The 22818-nt window shown below is 36.9% G+C and overlaps 1 pseudogene; it reads left to right on the top strand.

Annotated features, from left to right (window-relative positions):
* Nucleotides 1-15215: 15215 nt before the first annotated feature.
* On the top strand, nt 15216-16514 carry LOC116114345 (annotated as a pseudogene).
* The last annotated feature ends 6304 nt before the right edge of the window (nt 16515-22818 follow it).

The raw sequence follows: 22818 nt of genomic DNA, 5'->3' as shown, positions 1-22818 counted from the left end.
TGCTTAAACTAGCTAAGTTTGTGTACTGCAAAGCCTAATTCGAAACTCCATATTTATAAAACAAATCTAGCACTTTTTGAGCTTGGAAAATGTCAGTGCACCATCTTTCACTCTACATTCTAATTTGTTACTTTGTAGAGTCAACCCTACGTATAAAAATGGTTTCACGAAACAATCTTTGATGTGGACATAATTAATTGTTTTTGTTCTTTATCCAGGATAAAAGACACTCTAGGATCTTATATTTTCATAACAGAAAATCCTAATTTCTTCACCAGGATACATACTGAAGTAACGAAAAAAGTAAGAATAACGATTAAGTTTCTTTCACCCCAATTTTCAAAGTAGCGTGTTATGCTTCCACAGTGACCATAATTATAAATTAAACCAAGGGAGACTTTGATGCCCACTATTCTGTCTCAAAAATCTTAATTTGTAAAATGTAATCTTTCAATATCATAAACCACAATTTATTATTATTTTTTTTTTATTTTTTTTTTAAAGACAATGACTTACACAACTTTATAAAAATAAAAATCTATCAACCATTCCAAGTCTAGGTCTTTCTCTCTTTATTGGATGCCTTTTGAAAGAAGTTTGATTATTTTAAAGAGGTAGGTCCTCTTTGATTATATGTTTCTTGAAAGATGATTTCCCTTGAAATTAATTATTCAAAAGTGAAATTCTGCGAAAGTCTCTGATCGTTAATGCATGCAGTAAGGCAAAGTCAACAACACGATGCTTGAAAATCTACCCCAAACAAAGCCATAATCCCGGATAGGAACACTATTTTTAAAGATGAATAATTAGCTGGTAGCTTGGAACACTATTTTTAAATATGAATAATCAGCTGGTAGCTTATGCTAACTGCTAAGTGCCAGCTGCACTGTTTCAACAACTAATTGAGAATTTTTGTAACCAATCACTCTCAAGTCTCAGTGTAGATAAATTCCAGAAATATTGTTGGAATGTGAACACATTTTGGTAGTTGATGAATATTTTTAGGAGAATTTAAATTTTAGGCGAATTTCTATTTTAGGAGTTTGTATTGGAGAATATTTGTTTTCCTTTACTTTGAGTTGTATTGGGAAAGTAGAATTGGTTTCGGACCTTATTTTGAGTTAAAATAGGAGAATGAACTAAATAAAGGGAGTCATATTAGGATTTGAAATATGAATCCTGGTAGAAAAATAATGTCCTATCTTTCCGATAAATATAAGGGTTAGAGCCAATTTATAGTTATGAGAGAAACTATGTGAAAGAGGGAATGAGAAGATGTGAGAAGGGGTATTAAACACCATAGGAATAGAATGCCCGCCTATGTAATGGGTTGATGGTGTTATACGTAGAAAACACCATAGGGTATAGTTCTCGCCTTATAGGTTGATGGTGTTATACACTCTTGTATCGTGTTCATAAATTTATAATGAATTTCTCTCATCCGTGGATGTAGGCAAGTTATGTCGAACCACACAAATATCGTGCTTATGTGTGTGTGATATTCTTCGCACATTGCTATTCTTTATTTTATTTTTTTACCCCTCTAATTTCTAACATGGTATCAGAGGCAGCTTGTTTCTTCTTGGCTTCTGAAATTCTAACAAATATGATAACTTTTGTTAAATATGTAATTCAGTAAAATACATAAAAAAAATATATATATATATTTGTCTGGTCTTTGCTAAGCTCGTACATGGAAGACAAAGCTTACAAACAATATATTCAGAAACTTAAGAAATAGTGTACTAGAATGACAAGATTTAGTTGCACATAAGATGAGACACAATCTGCATGGTCGGTCTAGACTGCGGATTTGTATCTAAGCATAAAAAGGCCACATCCATATGGAAATTAGTTTGTTCTGAACTTCCAAGGAGGGAAATGGAAGCCTTGGATCCAACATATCGTCAAGCTCAATGTTCATGTTTGCAGATGAATCTGAAAATGGGGCAAGAACATCTCTGGGATGCTTCCCTCGGATGACTTCCAATGCCAACACCCCAAAGCTATACACATCACATTTCTCACTCACATTCATTGTGTAAGCAAGCTCTACAAAGTGAAAGAAATATGCTATCTTTACATTGCTTATCCAATAAGGAACTGTAAAATGATATTGAAGGAATTATATAATTGGTGCAACGTATCCACATGTGCTTGCAAGTTGAGTCCAATTAGTTGAGTCTGGCTTGAGAAGCTTAGCAATTCCAAAATCTGAGACATAAGCTACATATTCCAATCTGGCAACACGTTCTTGCTTGATATGTCACGATGGACAATTGGAAGGAAGCAATCATGGTGCATGTAAGACATGGCATGAGCCACACCTTTTATGACATTTGCTCTCTTACTCCAATCTAGCACTACTGCTCCTGCTTCATTGCTCAAAATTGTGGCCAAGCTACCCTTCTCAAGATACTTGTAGACTAAGAATGAGTGTCAAGAATGTGAACAAAAACCAAAAAATTGCATGATATTTCAATGCCTTATCTCTTTCAATACCTTTATTTCATTTAGGAGCTCTTTTTGGTTGTCTATATCACTTGTATACATAGAGTGCATTTTCTTAACTGCTGCAATATTCTACGATGATAACTCAGCTTTGTAAACACTTCCATGACTACCTTTCCCAATGAAGTGGCTAGCATCAAAATCGTTTGTTGCTGATATGATTTTTTCATACATATGTCTTCCTTTAAAAGTTGATATTGAATGAAATTCTTCATTGTTCATAACACTTTCTTGATCTTATGAGTCTCTTTTCATTCTTCTGGAATTAAAGAGTATAAAGATCACCACAAACGAAAGAGCAAGAGCTCCTAGAATAGGAAAAAACATTGTAAAAAAAGATTCTCCAACCCTTTTTCAGGCCATGTTTTGCCACAGGTAATGAAGTTTTGCAAGGTTGCAACCCTTTGACATCACCACACAAATCTTTGTTCCCTCATAATTCTTCAATGGTAGCATTTCAAAATACTGTGGTGTTGGGATTTGGACCCGACAACTCTTTGTCAGACATGTTAATACTCAACAGGTGCATCTTCTCAAAATCTATTGGAATGAAACTGTTGTGATTTTTGCAAGTGTATGAAATCGTGCATATACTAAATTGTAAGTATACAAATGTCAAACACAAGGGAATTACTACTATAAATTACCAAACTAAACTATCCTATTACTATTTGATCAATCCAAATTTTATCAAGAAAAATCTAAATTAAAAAATAAACAATTGAAATTAAATAAAAAGAAAAAACTGAAAAGAAAACACTAAATAAATCTTTGGTTTTAATGCATGATGACTAGACCTAGGGCATAGATTTCACACCAACTGTTATTCATATATATTGATAACTTATGCTAATTTCATTAAGCTCTTCCTACATGACAAAGTCTCTAAGTTTCCAATAATTTTCTTTCAAACAATTATCAAATTAACCCCTAATTATTAGACCGAATTATCTATAATCAGATTTAAACAATTGGATATCATTACGCTCTATGGAGTTTACCAAAACCTCACAAATCGCGGTAACCTATATCTAGTGTTCGCTCAACCTATGGTTTTACTACCGTAGACCAACTAAGTATCATCTCTTGATCTCGACTTAGTCCATTATTTCATTCAATTCTTGGGCTCTTAAGAATAAAAATCATTAGGCATAATAATACAACTATGTTCGTTCCTTGTATTTTTCTCCACCACCATGCAAAAAATTAGATCGAACGGACAACTGGGGAAAAGATTGTCCCTCGGTGTGCTGTACGCCCCTACTGTGCACGAAAGGAAGGTTTTCCCTGCACACCAAGGGCATGCACAACAAGTGTACCACCACAATTCAAATGGGGATTTTAGGAGCACAACAAAACAAACCCCGACCCAAAATGCATAGTGTGCGATTTTTTACGATTTTCCAAAGTTTTAGGCTCCGTTTGGTTCACTTTCTTACATTTTTTAGAAAAGTTTTTTGAAAAAAGTTAAAAAAAGTTGAATTGGGTGGATATTACGATGTAGGATTTAGAAATTAATAAAAATAACCACTATGTTTGTTTATTTACTAAACACCCCTATAATAAAACATTAAAAGTTAACAAAAATACCCTCAATCCACCCATTAAATACGGACAGCCAACCACTACCATCGGAGGGTGGCCAGAGTCGTCCTATCATGGCATGACCGGTTGGATCTTGTCAGTCGTGCGCCAATATGGCCTTTTCTGGCTAGATCAACGATGGATCTAGTCGGCAAAGGCCAGATCTGGCCGTATTTGCTTGTCAACGATAGCCAAAGATACGGCCGTCATTGATGGTCAATGACAACCATATGTTGGTCGTCGTTGACGATTGGCTACAACCAAAGATCTAGCCTTTTCCGGCCAGATCCACCGTGGATCTGGCTAGAAAATGCTAGATCAGCGCACTACCGGCCAAATTCAGCCGGTAGTGCGCCATTATACCATATTCCGGCCATCTCCAGACGATGGTGGTCAAAATTTGGTAAATATGGGTTTCTGGGGTGTTTTTGTAATTTAAAAAAATATTTAGGAGTATTTAATTACATTAACAAATTTAAGGGGTTTAAAAAAAGTTGAATAATATTGAATAATATTGTGAGTTTTTGCAATTTTACTGTTTAATTTTTTTGAGAATACTAATAATAGTATTCCCAAAAGCAAACCAAACGGAGCTTTAATCTTCGAAATTAGGAAGAAATCCTAATAAAAATCAACATAAATAAATCAACACATAATCATCAACAGATTGGGCTACATCTTAGCCCAAGAAAATAAAATTAGTTCATAGCAATTATGAAAGAAACAATCATATTTATTAAAACGAAAATCATGAGTCTAAGGAGTCTATGATTTTGCTCCAAAAGCTCCAGAAATTCTGATGCTTTTCTCTTTTCTTCTAATAGTTTTCTTCTTGATCTCTCCCAAAAATCCCTTAAAACAATGCTAAAGACTTGTATCTATATCCCACAAATGGTAGAGTTTCATTTCCCCTCATTCTACTAAGTTTAGGAATCCTAAAACCCTAATTTCCTAGTCAAACATGGAAATTAGAAACCCAGCTATCGTGACAGTGCCTTGGCACTATGCTGTGGCATTGTTGATTCTGGAATTTGCTCTTCAGTTCAAACCTTGCATCATTCCTCAACACTTTAGATATAGTGATTTTTGAGCATGATAACGATGGAATCTAGAAAAGTGGTAAACATATGTAATGTAGTCATTTGAATTGTCTTAATCTGAGATCTATAGCTCAAGTTATTGTTGAAACACCGAAGCATGTTCAAACTAGAGCGTAATCTAGAATCTCCTCTTTAACTTCAAAACTCCATAACTTCTTCAATTCAACTCCGATTCTTGATCCGTTTGTTTCTACTCATCACTCATTCTGTTGTTGACATGATTTTTCTCTGGACATAACATTTAGCATAGATACCCTGAAAACACTCAAACACACCCGTGATCCCGTAAAAGACATTTCTAAAAATATTAAGCAAATTTACCAATTTAAGCCTAATTTCTCCCAAATAGTCCCCATAAACCACTAAGTAATTGTGTATTTTCAAGCTCTTATCAGAAACCAGAGAGGTTATTGTGAGAGATATTAAGATTCTACAAGTCCTCTAAATCATAGATTTCAGTGGGTATATTTCTACTGAGGAAGTTATGACTCAAATCTAGCTCTGTCAGTAGACTTAGCTTCCCCAACTAAGGTGGAATTTCTTGGGTAAACTGGTTGGCGCTCAAATTCAAGTAAAACATTTTCAACAAGTTCCCAAGACTTCCAGGGATTGGTTTGCTCAACCCATTTGTAGACAAATCAAGTGAAATAATTCATTCTTAGAAAGGGTAAAATTGGTGTAAAACATGGTATAAGGTCATATAACATGTTATTAAACCTCAAAGGGTGAAATTGTTACCTTTTATGTTTTACAACTTTCGTAACTTGAAAAGGAGTTCAAGATCTTCAACAAATTTGATAAAAATCCTCAAAGTAAAGTTTACCCCAAGATGAAGAAGAGAGAGCTGGCCATGAGAGCTTAACAGAGAGATTTTCAATCAAAATGAAAATTAGATTAAATTTGGGGAATATCAATCATTTATATACAAGGACCATTTTGCTATAATTTGAAATTGTTCTCAAGTCCTTGAATTAATATGAATCCATATTAACCCTTAATACAAATTCAATATTACTTTCAAACCCTTGAAATAATTTCAATTTAATATTAAATTATTATTGATCCTAGGTCCTTGACACAATTTCAATTTAATATTAACTCTTTGATTTAAACAAATTTAAAATCAAGGCATATAAAATAATTCCATTTAATATTTAACTCATTATTGAATCCAATTCAATAATATATTTTAGTCAATTATTGAATCTAATCCAATAATGACCAAATTATCTTATTACCCTTCGTAAGTGCTAGCTTCCCATGAGTAATCATTTCTCACCAATACAAAAATTCGGATGCACACTTTTATATCTGAACATCGTTAACCTTTAACGATATGTATTTCTCTCTCTTCTCATACTTGGTTTTTAGGTGTGACCACTTAGGTTCACTGTAACCTAACCGTGGACCCGATATCGCAATCTGATATGTTTCATCATAACTCTTTATGATCGAAATCCCACTGGTCATGGTAGACATCTAGCAATGCTCCATAACCCTTAAGCCACAATGAAGTTAAACTCCAGTGAACCTTTTTTTCCCAACTGTACGTTCTATGTAGTAAAATCCCTTTGTCGTCTAATCCCGATTAAGTATAGGTTCATGGTATGTCAAAACCCGTAACTTAATTTTTATCCGAATCGACAATCAATACAATGGAACATGTCATCATAAAACTCCTTTTATATGACCATTTTGTACTCTGGCCAGAGATTTCTTTTTTTCCAATGTTTATTGACATTTGTCTAGGAACTCGGGACCAAACTATTTCAAGTCAACGGATCCCATCTTGACCATCACTTCTCCTCGCACATGAATAACATATGACCAAACAGGCTTCTTACACAAGACATGACTAGTCTCGTGTATATACCCCATATGAATTATATGCATCCTATGTCGAGTCCATGGAATACACATTTGAACAGATGCGTGCTAAGGGTATGAGAATGGATACCAAGACATTTTGTTGTCTTATTAATGGATATGCTAATGCAGGTCTATTCCATAAGGTTATTAGCAGTGTTATGTAACAGCCACTTTCTACTCAAGTACTCATGTAATATACATAATAAAATACATATAAAATAGTGTAAAGAGTTGGGCCCAAATTTTTCTTTTTATTAAACATATGTATATGTGCTTTACAACCATATATATTTTTACACAAAATTATAATATGTACAAAAGTTATCAAAAACATGGTGGACAGTGTAACCGCTTCCCCTCGCGTGTCGATGTCCATCCGACCGCATCCTCACCTGGATCCTGCAAACATAGGAAATAACGGGGTGAGCACTAAAACATTGCTCAGTAAGTAAATCCTCTACCCGTCTAACCTCGTAACTCTCACTCTAATTCTTTCCTTACTACTTCTCATTCAATTTCTCCCTTTGGTACTTCTCTCTATTTCTCTTTCTTAGAACTCTTTTCTATTAACTCTCTTTAGTAAGTCACGGCCCCATCTTATCGGGGGCACGGCCGGGACTCTCTCCCACTCTACGTGACCTCTACTCGTTCTAGCCGATTGGACTCGGTTATGCATGGATTCGGAACCCTTGGCCATGTGAGTGTATCATCTCTCTCTCGGGTACTTGAGTATAGCCCTCATCCGCATGCACTCTCACGGGCTACACCACTTCTCTATCTCATACTCATGCCACTCTCTCAATGCGGCGTACATGCGGGAATACTCTACCCATTACTCATGGGTTCCCCATCACACAACCTACTCTATTCTCTTTCTCTTAGCTCTTAAAGTAGCTTATACTCAAATTCTCTACTATGTCTCAAGCTACTTCTTAAGTGCATAAACAAATGTGTATAGATAGCTCATGCTCACTAATGCACTAATGAAATGTCAAATACAAGATTGCATCAAAACAGTCATTCTGCACAGGTCACACTAAAAAAGGCATAACTTGCGTTATAAACATTGGATTGCTACAATTTTGGTCTCATTTTAAAGCTTAGAGACAGGGCTACAACTTTTATGTTTTGGTCTAAACCCAGTTCAATCCGTAACATGCCCAAAAATTACTCAAAAAGTCACGGCTGTGACAGGGCAGATTCCACTTAGGCATTTCATCAAACAACTTTTGTGCATACCAAAAACTCTAATTATCAATAACTCTACTCTTCTCTTTAATCATCCAAAATGGGAGAAAAACTCCCTCATATAGTCATAATTCCTGCCAAGGAAAACACTCCCAAAAATATTCATACAAACTCCTCCAACTTCAACTCAATTTCCATCTCTCATCACACATCAAAAACACTTCTCATAATAAGTGTATTCAACAACCACAAAACACATATTCATCTCAACTCAATTCTCAATAACATAACATACTTATACAAGCATACATCTCTACTCAATCTCTAAATCTCTAATCAAAAGCTTATTCAAAACTCAAGTTGGTTGGATTTACTTACCTTGTGAAAAAGTGACTTCTTTAGCACTTTTCCTTTCCTTTGTTGTCTTGTCTTCTCTCTACAACTCAAAACAACAACAAAAACAATAACAACCAAATAAGACTTCAATATAACTATAAGCAAACTCACATCTAAAGCAAGAATCCTTACCTTAGGATGCTTTAGATGAAATCTCTACCAAAAATTTCCCAAAAGCTCTCTAAACTCCTTAGAAATCTTGGAAGATTGGATGGAGAAATTGAAAGAAGGTAGGCAATGGAAGAGGCGGTGAAAATGGATGGACTAAAGGGTTTCTCTACACTTAACCCTTTTTAGCTCATATTATAAGCATCATTTCCCATTTTTCCCTTGCCCTTCCTTGGAAATTCCATCTATATCCTTTGATTCTTTACAAATACAACCCCATCCAAACACAATCTCTACTAAATTTCCTTACATTTTACTCCCCACTTTTCCTGCTAATTAGGGGTAAAAAGGTCATTGTGCCCCAAAAGAAGAATTCTCTAGAAAACTCAAGAAACTTTTTGTTAGGCTCTTCGCCGCGGCGAAGAACAATCCGTCGCCCCGGTGAAACACGGCAGAGCCTACCCGTGGGTGCATCTCCTCATCGCCGCGGCAAAGCTTCTTCTTCGCCCTGGCGAAGCTCGAATTTCCAAACTTCACCAAATTTCAACCAAAACCAAGGCAAACACTTAACCATGACAACAAACAAACTCAATTGAAGCTGAAACAATGAATCCTTTAAGTAATACAGACAATCTTAAATACGTACCTCAAGTGGGATATTACATGTTAGGTTGGTTGCAAAGTTTGAGATACCTGAGAATACATCATTTTGTAATGCAGTCATATCCGCTTGTGCAAAGGCTGAGGATTTGATGGAGACGGAAAGAGTTTTTTAGCTGATGAAAGAGAAGCAAACTCAACCAGATTTTAGAACAGATTCTAGAACTTTTGATATCATGATGGAGGCATATGCAAAGGTAGAAGAATGACAAGGTATATGATCTAGAACAAGAGAGACTGAGGATGCTGGCTAAGGCTCCTAAAATCGATTAAGCTACTGAAATGAAGTGAGTAGTTTATTTCTGATTGAGAACTTGAGGCAACTAGAAGTGTTATGATTGTCTAAGTTTCATCTGTGAAAGACTGGGCTATATCAGTAGAATTACTGATGGAGCATGCAATTAAAGCTTTTTCTTTAAGAAAAGGCTACAATTGCTCTTTCTCTATCCTTATGTCTGGTGCAACACTGTTGTAACAGTCCATTGGATATCTCCATTGTTCCGCAGATAACTATTTGGCAACCTTAATTGTGTACAGATTTGATGCAACAATAGAATTGATGATTGCGTTTTTGTAAAGTTGAAGAGATTTTTATCATTTTTTTGTTACTTTTCTTTCTGTAATGTGAAATTCCAAATAGTGTCAGCATCACATTTCCTGCCTTCTTTCTTTCTACTCTGACGACCTTATGTACGAAGTATATACAATTCATTGTGGTATGGTAGATGGTGAGTCGACAGAGATCTGATTCATATTCTTATTTGACTTGCCTTCCTCATAAGAAAATCTAAAATTATTCTAAAAGCTTATGCCTGTATTGGTTTGCTATTAGCAGCTATTTGACAAATCTCAAAGGCAGGAAACCGGGAAAAGAATACTATTGAAATCCCAAGAAAGAAATTGTTAGTTGCAATAGAACAAACCTGATTTGGTATTACACAGTTGCACACTGCCAAGCTGAAAGGTCTTATCTTTGCTGAGAAACTGTAATGACTTTATTTCTAGCTAGTATACTCATAAAATAATAGTAAAACTTACTAAATATATATAAGAGGGCATAAGTTAAATTACGTACCTCAATGTGGGCATTACAAAAATCATCTGATGTTGCAATCACCCATTTGTTTTGTATATTGTGACTCATAAAATAATCAGAAAATTTTGTAAAATATCTTATCTACTCAAATCATTTCGTCTCTTTAGACTTTTATTTGATGGTGTTATGGTCGGAGAATTCAAAGAAGAAAGGAAAAAACTAAGGAGTGTATGCAAAAATTTTTATCTCTTCATTAAAACTGATGATTTATACAACAATACAACTAAACCATCCACTGTTACAACAACTACAACAGAGATTTTTCATATTTGAATTTAAACTCTAACAACCAACAAAACATGCTCAAAATACATCATTAACAGGTCTTAATCACACCTAAACAAATCAACCAAAATGCACCAAAAACTGCAGCTCACACAAGTCAAACCAACTGCAGAAACATAATTCAATTGGCGCCAAAAACATTCAAACTGCGAACTAGAAATTTGATGCATTTCCAGAAAAGTATCATTACATCAACACTCCTCCTTGATACCTTTGCTGGAAACACCAAGTTTGAGCCTAAGTTCTTCAAACTTGGCTTTGGACAATGCTTTGGTCATAATGTCGGCAGTTTGATTCTCACCCCTGCTATGAATTAAAGTAACTTCACCATTATCCTCAGCTTCCCTCATAGCATGAAATTTTATCTTGATATGCTTGGTCCTACCGTGAAGAACTAGATTTTTGGCCATGGCAACTGTAGAATGGTTGTCACACAGAATTGAAGTTGGACTTCTCTGGTTTTGCTTCAAATCTGCTAGAATTTTCCTAAGCCAAATGGCTTGGTTCACAGCTGCTGTAGTAGATATATACCCTGCTTCTACTGTGAACTAAGCCACAGTCTCCTGTTTCTTGGACAACAACCAAATTGCACCAAAGTTTATGTAAAATAGATAACCTGAGGTGCTTTTCATGTCATCACAGGATCCTCCCCAATCATTGTTGGTATAACCCAGCAACTTCAGGTTTTCAAACCTTTTGAACCAAATGCCAAGCCTGGAGCTCCCTTTCACATATCTTAACACTCTCTTGGCTGCCCTAAAATGCAATTCACTTGGACTACTCATGAACCTGGAAAGATAGTTGGAAGCAAACATGAGGTCTGGTCGTGTGGCTGTTAAGTATAACAAGCATCGAATTAGGCTTCTAAACAGCCCCGCATCCACTCTCATTGCACCATCATCGTTACTTAGCTTCAAATTGGGAACTAATGGAGTGTCTACTGTTTTGCAACTTTCCATGCCAAACTTCCTGAGGACTTCATTTGCATATCTCCTTGGCACACAAAAATTCCATTATTGGACTGAAATATTTCCATACCAAGGAAGTATGTCATTTCCCCCAAATCTTTCATCTCAAATTCACTTTGCATGGACTTCTTAAACTGGCTCAATTGTTCTAAATTACTCCCTATGATCAGCAGATCATCCACATACAAAGAGACCACAATTAAGTCACCTTTAGTCTCCCTAGCATAAAGTGTTTGCTCATTAGGACTTCTAACATATCCTAGGCTACTTAAATAGTCATATATGCGAATGTACCAGTCTATAGGTGCCTACTTCAGGCCATATAAAGCCTTCTTCACCAGGTACACTTTATCTTCTTCACCCTTGACTTGATAACCTTAAGGTTGCTCCACAAAGATTTCCTCACTCAACCAACCATTTAGGAATGCTGATTTAACATCAAGCTGGAAGATTTTCCAGCCAAATTGAGCTGTTATAGCAAGGAGTAACCTGATAGTGTCATGCCTGGCCACCGAAGCAAAAGTGTTAGAAAAATCCACCTCATGCTGCTGTGCAAACCCCTTAACCACCAGCATTGCTTTGTCTTTATGGACTATACCATTAGGATTAAGTTTTTTCTTGTAAATCCACTTCACTTGGATTACTTTCCTATTTCCAGGTATGTCAACAAGCTTCCAAGTGTTGTTTTTCTCTATCATTGACATCTCCTCCTGCATTGCATTCCTCCAAGCTTTTGACTTAGTAGCTTCAGCATAATTCCTTGGTTCAAGCACAACCATATTACTTCTTGCATAGACATCAACCAAGGTTCTGGTCCCTCTAACCGAAGGCTCTTCATCCTTTTCAGTTTCAGCCTCTTCAATCAGACTCTCAATTGGCTGTTGTAGTTTGCAATCGACATCAATCTTTTTATCCTCCCAATTCTCGATTGCTCTCTTATCAACCTTTACATTCCTTGTAATCACAATTCTTTTGGATTCAGGAATGTAGACTTTATAGCCTTTGGACTGACTGTTGTACCCTATAAAAATTCCAACTTCTAATTTTTCATCTAATTTGCCTCTTTTGTTTGCTGGAACCATTACATGGCAAATTCTCCTAAACACTTTAAGACTACTCACTGTCGGTTTGACTCCATTCCAGGCTTCAAATGGATTCTGATTCTTGCAGCCTTGGTTGGGAGTCTATTGAGGATATAGACCCCTGTTTTGACAACTTCAGCCCAAAACATTCTTGGCAATCTTTTCTCTATAATCATACACCTAGCCATCTCCATGAGTGTCCTATTCTTCCTTTCACTAACTCCATTTTGTTGTGGAATATATGGAGTAGTGAATTGATGCTTGATCCCTGCATCTTTGCAAATGGAATCAAACTCTTTTGATGTGCATGCTATCACATTATCACTCCTTATAGTCTTAATTCTCAGCCCTATTTGATTCTCCACCTGCAGCTTGAAACTTTTAAATACTACAACAACCTCATTCTTTTACTTTAGGAAATACACCCAAGTCATCCGTATGAGGACATCAATGAATAGCACAAAGTACCAACTCCCACTCATGGATTCAGCTTGCACAGGGCCACAAACATCAGTATGGATAAGTTGGAGTTTTTCAGTTGCTCTCCAGACCTCATCCGTGGGAAAGGGTGGCCTGCTAAGCTTACCAAGTTGGCAAGCACTGCAAAGACTTTTCTTCTCTTCAATCTTAGGCAGGTCCAAAACCATATTTTTTGCTCCAAAGCTCTTTGAGACCATTATAATGAAAATGACCAAGCCTTTTGTGCCAAATTTCGTATTCTTCCAGCCTAGATGACAAGGCTAAGTTACCAGGATTCTTCCACTCAACTGGGAAGCTTTTTCCCAACATTTTCACACACATTAGTTCATTTCCATCGGCATCTAATATGATACAAGCTTGGTTTTGAAAATGTAGAGAATAACCCTTCTCTAACATTTGCCCAACATTTAACAAATTTTGACTAATTTCAGGTACATACAAGACATAAGGGATAATTTTCATACTTGATAATGTTTGGACAACCACATCTCCTATGCCTTTGACCTCCACAAAGTCACCATTTCCAATTTTAACTTTGGAACTATATGAGCTGTCCAAATTGATGAATTTTTGTAGCTCTACAGCCATGTGGTTGGTGCAGCCACTGTCAATCAGCCAAGCTTCATTGCTGATCTGTGTTGTGTAATAGGAGGCCACAAAGACCTATTCAGCCTCCTCACATTGTTGTTGATCTTCTTCAACTTGAGCTTGCTGTGTTGGCTGGCTTCCCTTGTTCTTGCAAACCTTTTCTATGTGCCCAAATTGCTTGCAACCTCTACATTGTATCCCTGGTCTATACCAGCACCTCCTCTCATAATGCCCTTTCTTTTTGCAGTGAGTGCAGGCAGGATACTCCTTCACCCCACCTGATTTTTCCCACTGACTGTTACTCCTTTCTTTCCCCTTTTTATCCCCAACATACCTCCTATTATGTCCTTGTGCAGGCTTGCCTTTTTTATTTCCTACCATTGCTCCCTCACTTGTGTCTTCCTGCCTCAAGAGTCTTCTTTGCCCTTGAGTTTGGAGTGCATAAACAAGCTCAGTCAAGGTGATCTGAGCCATGTCCTTAGAGTCCTCAAGGGAAGAAATTTTGGACTCAAACCTCTCGGGCAAGCGCACCAAGACCTTCCCCACCACTCTTCTATCTGTTAACTCAACCCCTAACAACCTGATTTTGTTGACTACATTCATTAGCCTGTCAACATAATCCTTCACTTTCTCTGATTCTTTCATCCTCAATAGCTCAAACTCTCTTCTCAAATTCAGCACCTGCATGTTCCTAGCTGTGCTACTTCCCATGTATTCCTCTGTCAACTTGTCCCATGCCTCCTTTGGACTTTCATAAGCCATAATCCTTGTGAACACAAGGTGCTCTTGGTGACTTGGCAGCTTCCTCTTCATGCATTCTGATCTGGTTCAGGGTGGGATTTGGTCCCAAGGGTGCTGGCTGCCTATTCTCCTCTACCTACTGCCACAAGACCTGTCCCCGAAGGGAAGCCTTCATTTTTGCAGTCCACATATGATAATGTTCTCCATTGAAAACTAGAGGTGACATCAAGGCTGATTAAACAGCCATTAGTTCAAACAGATGGTCTGAAACAGGGAGGTTGTTGAATGCAAGATGGAGTTTTTGAGGACAAGTGAAGAATTGATTATGTGAGGAAGAGTTTTTCAGGTTTTTTAAGCTGGCTCTGATACCATTTGATGGTGTTATGGCCGGAGAATTCAAAGAAAAGAAAGGAAAAAACTGAGGAGTGTATGGAAAAGTTTTTATCTCTTCATTAAAACTGATGATTTATACAACAATACAACTAAACCATCCACTGTTACAACAACTACAGCAGAGATTTTTCATATTTGAAATTAAACTCTAAACAATTAACAAAAAATGCTCAAAATACATCATTTACAGGTCTTAATCACACCTAAACAAATCAACTAAAACGCACCAAAATTTTTTTGTGGTGTTTTGTGATATTCCTTACATATTTGCTTTCTGCATCGTCATTTTTTGCATTACTAAAGCTTCAAATATAACACTCATAATTGGATTTATCACCCTGTAGGCCCTTAAATTTTTGCTTAGGTAGCTTTATAATAACGTATTAAAAAAATCAACAACTCTGTTAATGTTTATAATTGCTTATTGTTATAGTAGTTTGAAAATCAGCAACTGATATTGTTTATTATAATTGCTTGTTGTGTATATGATCCAAGTTGGATGCTTTTGAGTGTTAGATGCTAAAAGAACAACCCTTTTATGACGCAAAAGAGGCACTTATATGAAACTCTTGTTCTTCTTGGAAGATCGGGCAACCCCAGCGTGCTCATCAGCTTTTGTGAAGGTAGAAGAAAATTGAACCCCAATCTGAACTTTACACTGCCTTACTTGCGGCTTATTGTCGAAACAATCTCATTGATGAGCTTCTCTGTTCTTAACCAAATGAAACCCCTTCCAAATGTCGCCGATATTTTTACCTATAGTACTTTAATTAAGCTTGTGTTTTATGCTTTGCGTTTTTGAATTAGTTGGAGACTTTATATGAAGAAATGAATGAAAGAGGGATAACTCCAACACATTCACCAAAACATTGTGTTAAGTGGATATGGTAAGGCAGGGAAGTTAGATCAAATGGAGATAGGTGTTGTCAGGGATGTTAGAGAGCACACGATCAAGCCTGATGTTTGGACAATGATACTGTTTATGTATTTGCTAACAGGTCAGGTTGATAGGATGGAACTTGGATGAAAAGTTCGTAATTTTGGTATTGAGCCAGAAACAGACCTTTAACCTATTTGTGTGCTTATGGGAAGAAACGGATGTATGATAAAAGTGTCCATCTGTGGTGAATACATGCGCAAGCTTCATTTTCAGGGACAACCTCAACTTATAACAATGTTGATTGAGTCTTTGCAGATGTGGGGATGCAAACACATGGATACACATTGAACAGATGCGTGCTGAGGGTATGAGAACAGATACCCAGGACATTTGTTGTCTAATCTATATGGATATGCTAATGCAGGTCTATCCACAAGGTTATTAGCATGTTTGTTGGGCTGCAATTTGAGATACCTGAGAATACATCATTTGTATGCAGTCATATCCGCTGTTGCAAAGGCTGTTTTGATGGAGATGGAGAGAGTTTTTAACGGATTAAAGAGAAGCAACTCAACCATATTCTAGAACTTTGATAGCATGAGGAGCATATGCAAGGTAGGTATGAATGACAGGTATGATGTCTAGAACAGGAAGACTGGGAGCTTTCTGAGGCTCCTAAAACGTTAAGCTACTGAAATGAAGTGTGCGTTGATCTGATTGAGAACCTGGGCAACTAGAAGTGTTTATGATTGTCCAAGTTTCATGTGTGACAGAAGGCTATATCAGCGAAATTACTGATGGCAAGCAATTAAAGCTTTTTATTTAAGAAAAGACTGCATTCACTCCTTCCTCTATCCTCACTGTTTTGGTGCAACACTGGCTGTAACAGTCCATTGGATATCTCCATTGTTCCACTGAAAACTATTTGGCTATCTTAATGGTGTACAGATTTGATGTAGCATAGAATTGATGATTGCTTTTTCTGTAAACGAAGAGATTTTTCTTTTTTTTTTTCGGTTACTTTTCTTTCTGTAATGTGATATTCCAAATAGGTTCAGCATCACTTTTCTGCCTTCTTTCTTTCTACAGAGGCCCTTATGACGAGTATATACAATTCATTGTGGTCTGATTCATATTCTTATTTGGCTTGCTTTCCTCCTAAGAAAATCTACAATTAGGCTAAAAGCTTATGCTGAATTGGTTTGCTATTGCATCCGTTTGACAAATCTCAAAAGCAGGAAACCGGAAAAGAATACTATTGAACTCCAAGAAAGAATTGTTGGTGGCAACAGAACAAACCTGATTGTATACACAGTTGCACACTGCTAAGTGCTAAGCTAAAGTCTTACTTTATCTTTGCTGAGAATCAGCTGATGGTGCAATCAGGCCCTTTTGTTTTGTATATTGTGACTCATAAAATATTCAAAAATGAGTAAATATTTATGCTTATCTACTCAAATCATTTTTTCCTTTTATTTATCCGTTGGGCTGATGAGACCAACTCAATCAATGAATGTTATGGCCTAAAATTGTTCAGTTTCCTTAAATGTTTCATATTATCTTGCTGGATTATGTGATCTTTATTATTTATTGTATCATAGGGAGGCAAAGTCCACCCAACTTCACCCTAAAATATTCATACTAGTGTCAAAGTAATTCTACTTCAGCTCAACAATCTACTCTGGCGTTTTAAATGATGAATTCCTCCGTTTCTTCTGTGAGCTGACGATACAATGTAAAGGATCAAACATGACTTAACGTAATAACAGAAGAATAATATTTCATTCCCAGTTGAAATATAATGCGTGTAAACAACCATTTACAGCCAGCCATGAATGCAGCTTACCCACTTTCATTATATATATATCTTCCTCATTTCATACCAGCAGTGACTCAAACTTACATTGTTCTTCTTTCTCTCTTAGCCCTTCAGTTTATGCAACAATAATGGCTCAGCTGGCAGGTCCTGATGAAATAGAGTCTCTCAGAATTGAGTTAGGGAATTGGAAGAAGCTTAAGGTTATCTTAGAAGTTCACTTCAAGTTTTCGTAGTATTACTGATGTAACTATGCTCCGATGATGGACAAGGAGGACGAGGGTGGTGAAAATGAGATGCATGGGCTGCTCTTCAGAGATTACCAACTTTTGAACGGATTAACACGGCTTTGTTTGATGAAAAAGAGGAAGATGCCACCGGAAACGTGTGTGTTAATATTACCAACTTGGACCCAGGAGCGCATATGTTTCATGACAAGCTCATCAAACATATTGAAAATGAACCTCCGATTGTTGCACAGAATTCGAAAGAGAATTGACAGTAATTACGTCCTTTCTAAAATGCAACTAGCACTGCCATTTTAACTTCACTGATAAATACAATAGCTGTGTTTGTCGTGTCAATATATTTTACTATTCAAATTTCCATATCTCATTAATTAAACTGACTTTGTTTATGGTCTTGCTTTTTAGAGTGGGAGTACAGTTGCCCACTGTGGAAGTGAGATATAAGAATCTTAGTGTTGAGGCAGAGTGTGAGGCGTTCATGGCAAGCCTCTCCCACTCTTTGGAACGCCACCGAGCATGCTTCATGTATGTATCTGTGTATTCACTAACTTTTTCTTTCCACCATGTTTAGCAGCAGAGGAGCATTTCTAAAATGTGCTTCACAATCCTTAAAATGGAGTGATCTGTGGTTCTTATGCTGAATCCTGAAGCAAAATGTCTTTTTGTTTTTTTTTGGGCAGTGGTCGTTGTTGGTAATTTGCTGACCTTTGGGTTGTGACAGGGGATTACTAATCTGTGGGTTCAAAACAAGAAGCAAAGCTGAGAATCTTAAAGATATCAGTGGCATCATTAAGCCTGGAAGGTAAACTCTTGAAATTCCCTGACTTTTTAATTAACCAATACATATATAGCCACCAATGAGGTTTTAGTCTTCTCACCTTCCAGTCTTTAAAACCAAATGTTGAGTTTTACAACTTCTTATCCTGAAAGCTGCCTGTTACACGCTTCACGCATGAATGCAAGATTTCCTATCTTTCTTCTTTCTTCTTCTTTTTCTTCGTACCAGGTGTTTGGACAGTCATATATTCAAAACTTCAATTTCTCAAATATGTGTCTTTTTTCTTTTTTTTTTTTTTTTGGTATTAAGTAGCCGGTGTTCCTGTTAATTGTGGCACGGGTTGAGGAAGGGATTGACTTTACTTGTTAAGCTTTTTTTGGAACGGGGGTGTAATAGAGTCGTTCTTGTGCACAAGGATTGGAAAACAATTTTGAGAAATTGTTTAACTTTGGCTTGTGTCATTGCAGGATGACATTATTGCTTGTGCTCCAGGATGTGGGAAAACCACATTATTGTCAGCGCTCTCTGGCAAACTAAGTCATTCTCTCCAGGTACATTATCTTCTTTGTTTTTCTTCTGTCTGATTCAGTTCTCTAAATTTATTTATTTATCCTCATCTTTCATGCGCAGGTTTCAGGGGAAGTGTCCTACAATGGTTCAGACTAGAGAGTTTGTTCCTCAGAAAACATCAGCTTAATAAGCCACATGATCTCATATTCCAGAGCTGACGTGAGGGAAGCAATTGATTTTTCTGCACGTGTCAGGGTACGGACACCGAGCTGGTAAGCACATTGGGTGCTCAAATGATGATTTTGATGTAATTTTCTTGTCATATTAAGCTTTCAAACGATATTAATCAGTATTTTTCTGTAATGAAGAGATATGATGGAAGTCAGTAAAAGAGAGAAAGAGGCAGGGATTGTACCGGATCTTGATAGATGCTTCATGAAGGTACCATATAGCATTTTGAATGTTTTCCTTAGTATCTCCTTGATTTCTTAAATGTTGGACACATATAGTTATCCGTGTAAATCTTAAGTTTGTATTTAGAGTATAATGTGAAGACTATTTACTAAAATCTTGCTTATATTGAGACTAGTTACCAAGTGAAATGAATTGTTTAGATTTCAAAAATCAGTAAGTTTTGTTTCTTCGTTGCAATGCTTTTGTCAATCTATTGCTCATACAGATGATTTAAAACAAATGCTGGTTAAGAATAAATAGATACTTTCAAATTTTTTATGCAACTCGATTTTCTTCATTGATCAATCTTATATGTAATAGCCATATTGAGTCTGACTCTGTTAGTCAATTGTACTAATAACAGATAGTAATATTGCAGTTTTTTTTCTTTTTCTCTTTTTTTTTCTGTACATTAAACCTTCCTTCACTGCTCTGGACCCTGTTGGTAACGAAACTGATATTGTTATTACAGGCAATATCACAGAAGGACTAAGTACAGTGCAACAGACTACATTTTAAGGTAATTTCAGCAAGTATAATCCTGCTTCTTCTTTAAACTTACTACATTGCATTTTTTGCATGGTATATTTTTCTGTGCGTTTTCTTTCAGATTCTGGACTTGACTCTGTTGGAGATGCTGAGAAGAGGTATCTCTGGAGGTCAAAAGAAAAGTTGACTACAGTAGTATTCTAGCCAATGACATATATAGATATATGCATGATTTAGCTTTTACTTGAAAACGATCAATGTTATTCTAGATTTATCTTCTGGTTCTGTTACGTAGGAGAGTTGATTGTGGGGCCACAGAGCTCTTTTCATGGATGAAATATCAAATGGCTTAGACAGTTCCATCTTTTCAAATAGTCTCCTTCCTAAAACATTTGGTGCATATTACTTGATGGTGTTATGGCCGAGAATACAGAAAGAAAAAAACTGATGAAAGTATGGAAAAGGCTGAGTTTTTTCATTTAGGCTGATATATATGCAACAATATAACCAAATCATCCACTGTTACAACAACTACAGCAGAGATTTCATATTTGAATTTAAATTCTAACAGCCACAAACATACTCAAATAACACATTTACATGACTTAATCACACCTAAGCCAGTCACTAACATGCACCAAAAACTGCAGCTATACACTCATACCAACGCAGAAACAGAATTTAATTGGAGCCAAAATATTCAACCTGCAAAACTGGAAATTTGATTCTTTCCAGCAAAGTATTACTGCATCAAACCACCTCCTTGATACCTTTGTTGAAACACCAAGTTTGAGCCTATCTTCAACTTGGCTTTAGGCAATGCTTTGGTCATAATGTCAACATTGATTCTCACCCCTGCATTGAATTAAAGGAACTTCACCATTATACTTAGTTTCCCTCACAACATGAAATTTTATCTGATATGCTTGGTCTTCCGTGAAAGAACTGGATTTTTGGCCATGGCAACAGCAGACGGGCTGTCACACAGATTGGAGTTGAACTTCCTGGTTTGCTTCAATCTGCTAGAATTTTTCCTACCCAAATGGCTTGTGTCACAGCTGCTGCAGCAAATATTACTCTGCCCTCCGCTGGTACTGAGCCACATATCTCCTGTTTTCTTGGAAGCCAACTATTGCACCAGAGTTATGTAGAATACATAACCTAGGTGCTTTTCATGTCATCAAAAGATCCTCCCCAGTCACTTCGGTATAGCCCGTCAACTTCAATTTTCAGACTTTTGAACCAAATGCCAAGCCTGGAGCTCCCTTTCACATATCTTAACACTCTCTTGGCTGCCCTAATGCACTCACTTGGACTACGCTCATGAACCTGAATTAACTGGCAGCAAACATGATGTCTGGCCGTGGTGGCATGTTAAGTACAACAAGCATCCATCAGCTTCTAAACAGCCCCTTATCCATTCTCATTGCACCATCATCCTTACTTAGCTCAATTGGAAACCTGGAGTGTCTACAGGTTTGCAACTTTCCATGCCAAACTTTCTAAGGACTTCATTTGCATACCTCTCTGCACACAAAAATTCCATTATTGACTGAATATTTCCATACCAAGAAATTAGGACTCCGTTGACTCATATTCTACCCTATTCCCAATCCTATTCCCAAATATTGTTTGGCACATTTTTGAGAATATTAGTCTATTTTTAATTACTTTTAGACCCCTAAAGTTTATTAAGTCATAAATACCCTAGAAAAAGTTTAAAAATTAACAAAAACCCCCCACCCACCATATTGCCAAATTCCGGCAACCATCGCCGGTGGGTAGCCAAATCTGCACAACGGTCTACACCACCACCAAAAAAGTCGGTAATTCACTGATCTGGCCGCATCGCTTCCAAAGATATGCTGTCTGTTGACTGACGCCAAAGATCTGTCGTGACCGTCAACGACCCATATCTTTGTCGTCACGACGGCCAAAGATTGGACGTTTGCACCGCTCGACAGCCAGATCTGGGCCAAAAAAACTGACTCCCCGGCCCGGCCGTAGATCTGGCCGGAAAAGGCCATACAACCGCCCACCTGCCAGATCCACATTCTGTGGTGTAACGCAATTTTTCGCGCATTGCGTGCGGTGTGGCCGAATCTGCACTGGTAGTGGTGGGGGTTTTTTGTCATTTTACAAAATTTTTATATATTGGGGTTTTTAGTTAAATTGCAAACCTAGTGTTTTTTGTGTAATTTGAATTTTACCTCGTAATACTCCCCCATTCAACTATCCAATTATTCCCAAAATCCTACCAAAATAATAAAACAAACGTACCCATGTCCTTTCGCCCAAATCTTTATCCTCAATTCCCTTCATTGACTTGTCTTAAACTGACTCAATTGTTCTACATTGTTCCCTCGATCAGCTTCATCCACATACAAAGAGACCACAATCAAGTCACCTTTATCTCCTTAACATAAGTGTATGCTCATTTTGACTTCTAACATATCCTAGGCTGCTTAGAATAGTCATTTATGCGCTGTACCAGGCTCTAGGTGCTTGCTTCAGGCCATTAAAGCCTTCTTCAGCAGGCCACTTTATTTTCTTCACCCTTGACTTGATAACTTCAGGTTGCTCCACAAAATGAAT

The sequence above is a fragment of the Pistacia vera genome, unplaced genomic scaffold (assembly GCF_008641045.1).
Source record: "Pistacia vera cultivar Batoury unplaced genomic scaffold, PisVer_v2 Contig71, whole genome shotgun sequence".
NCBI lineage: Eukaryota > Viridiplantae > Streptophyta > Magnoliopsida > Sapindales > Anacardiaceae > Pistacia > Pistacia vera.
This window is presented reverse-complemented; position numbering and strand designations above follow the sequence as displayed.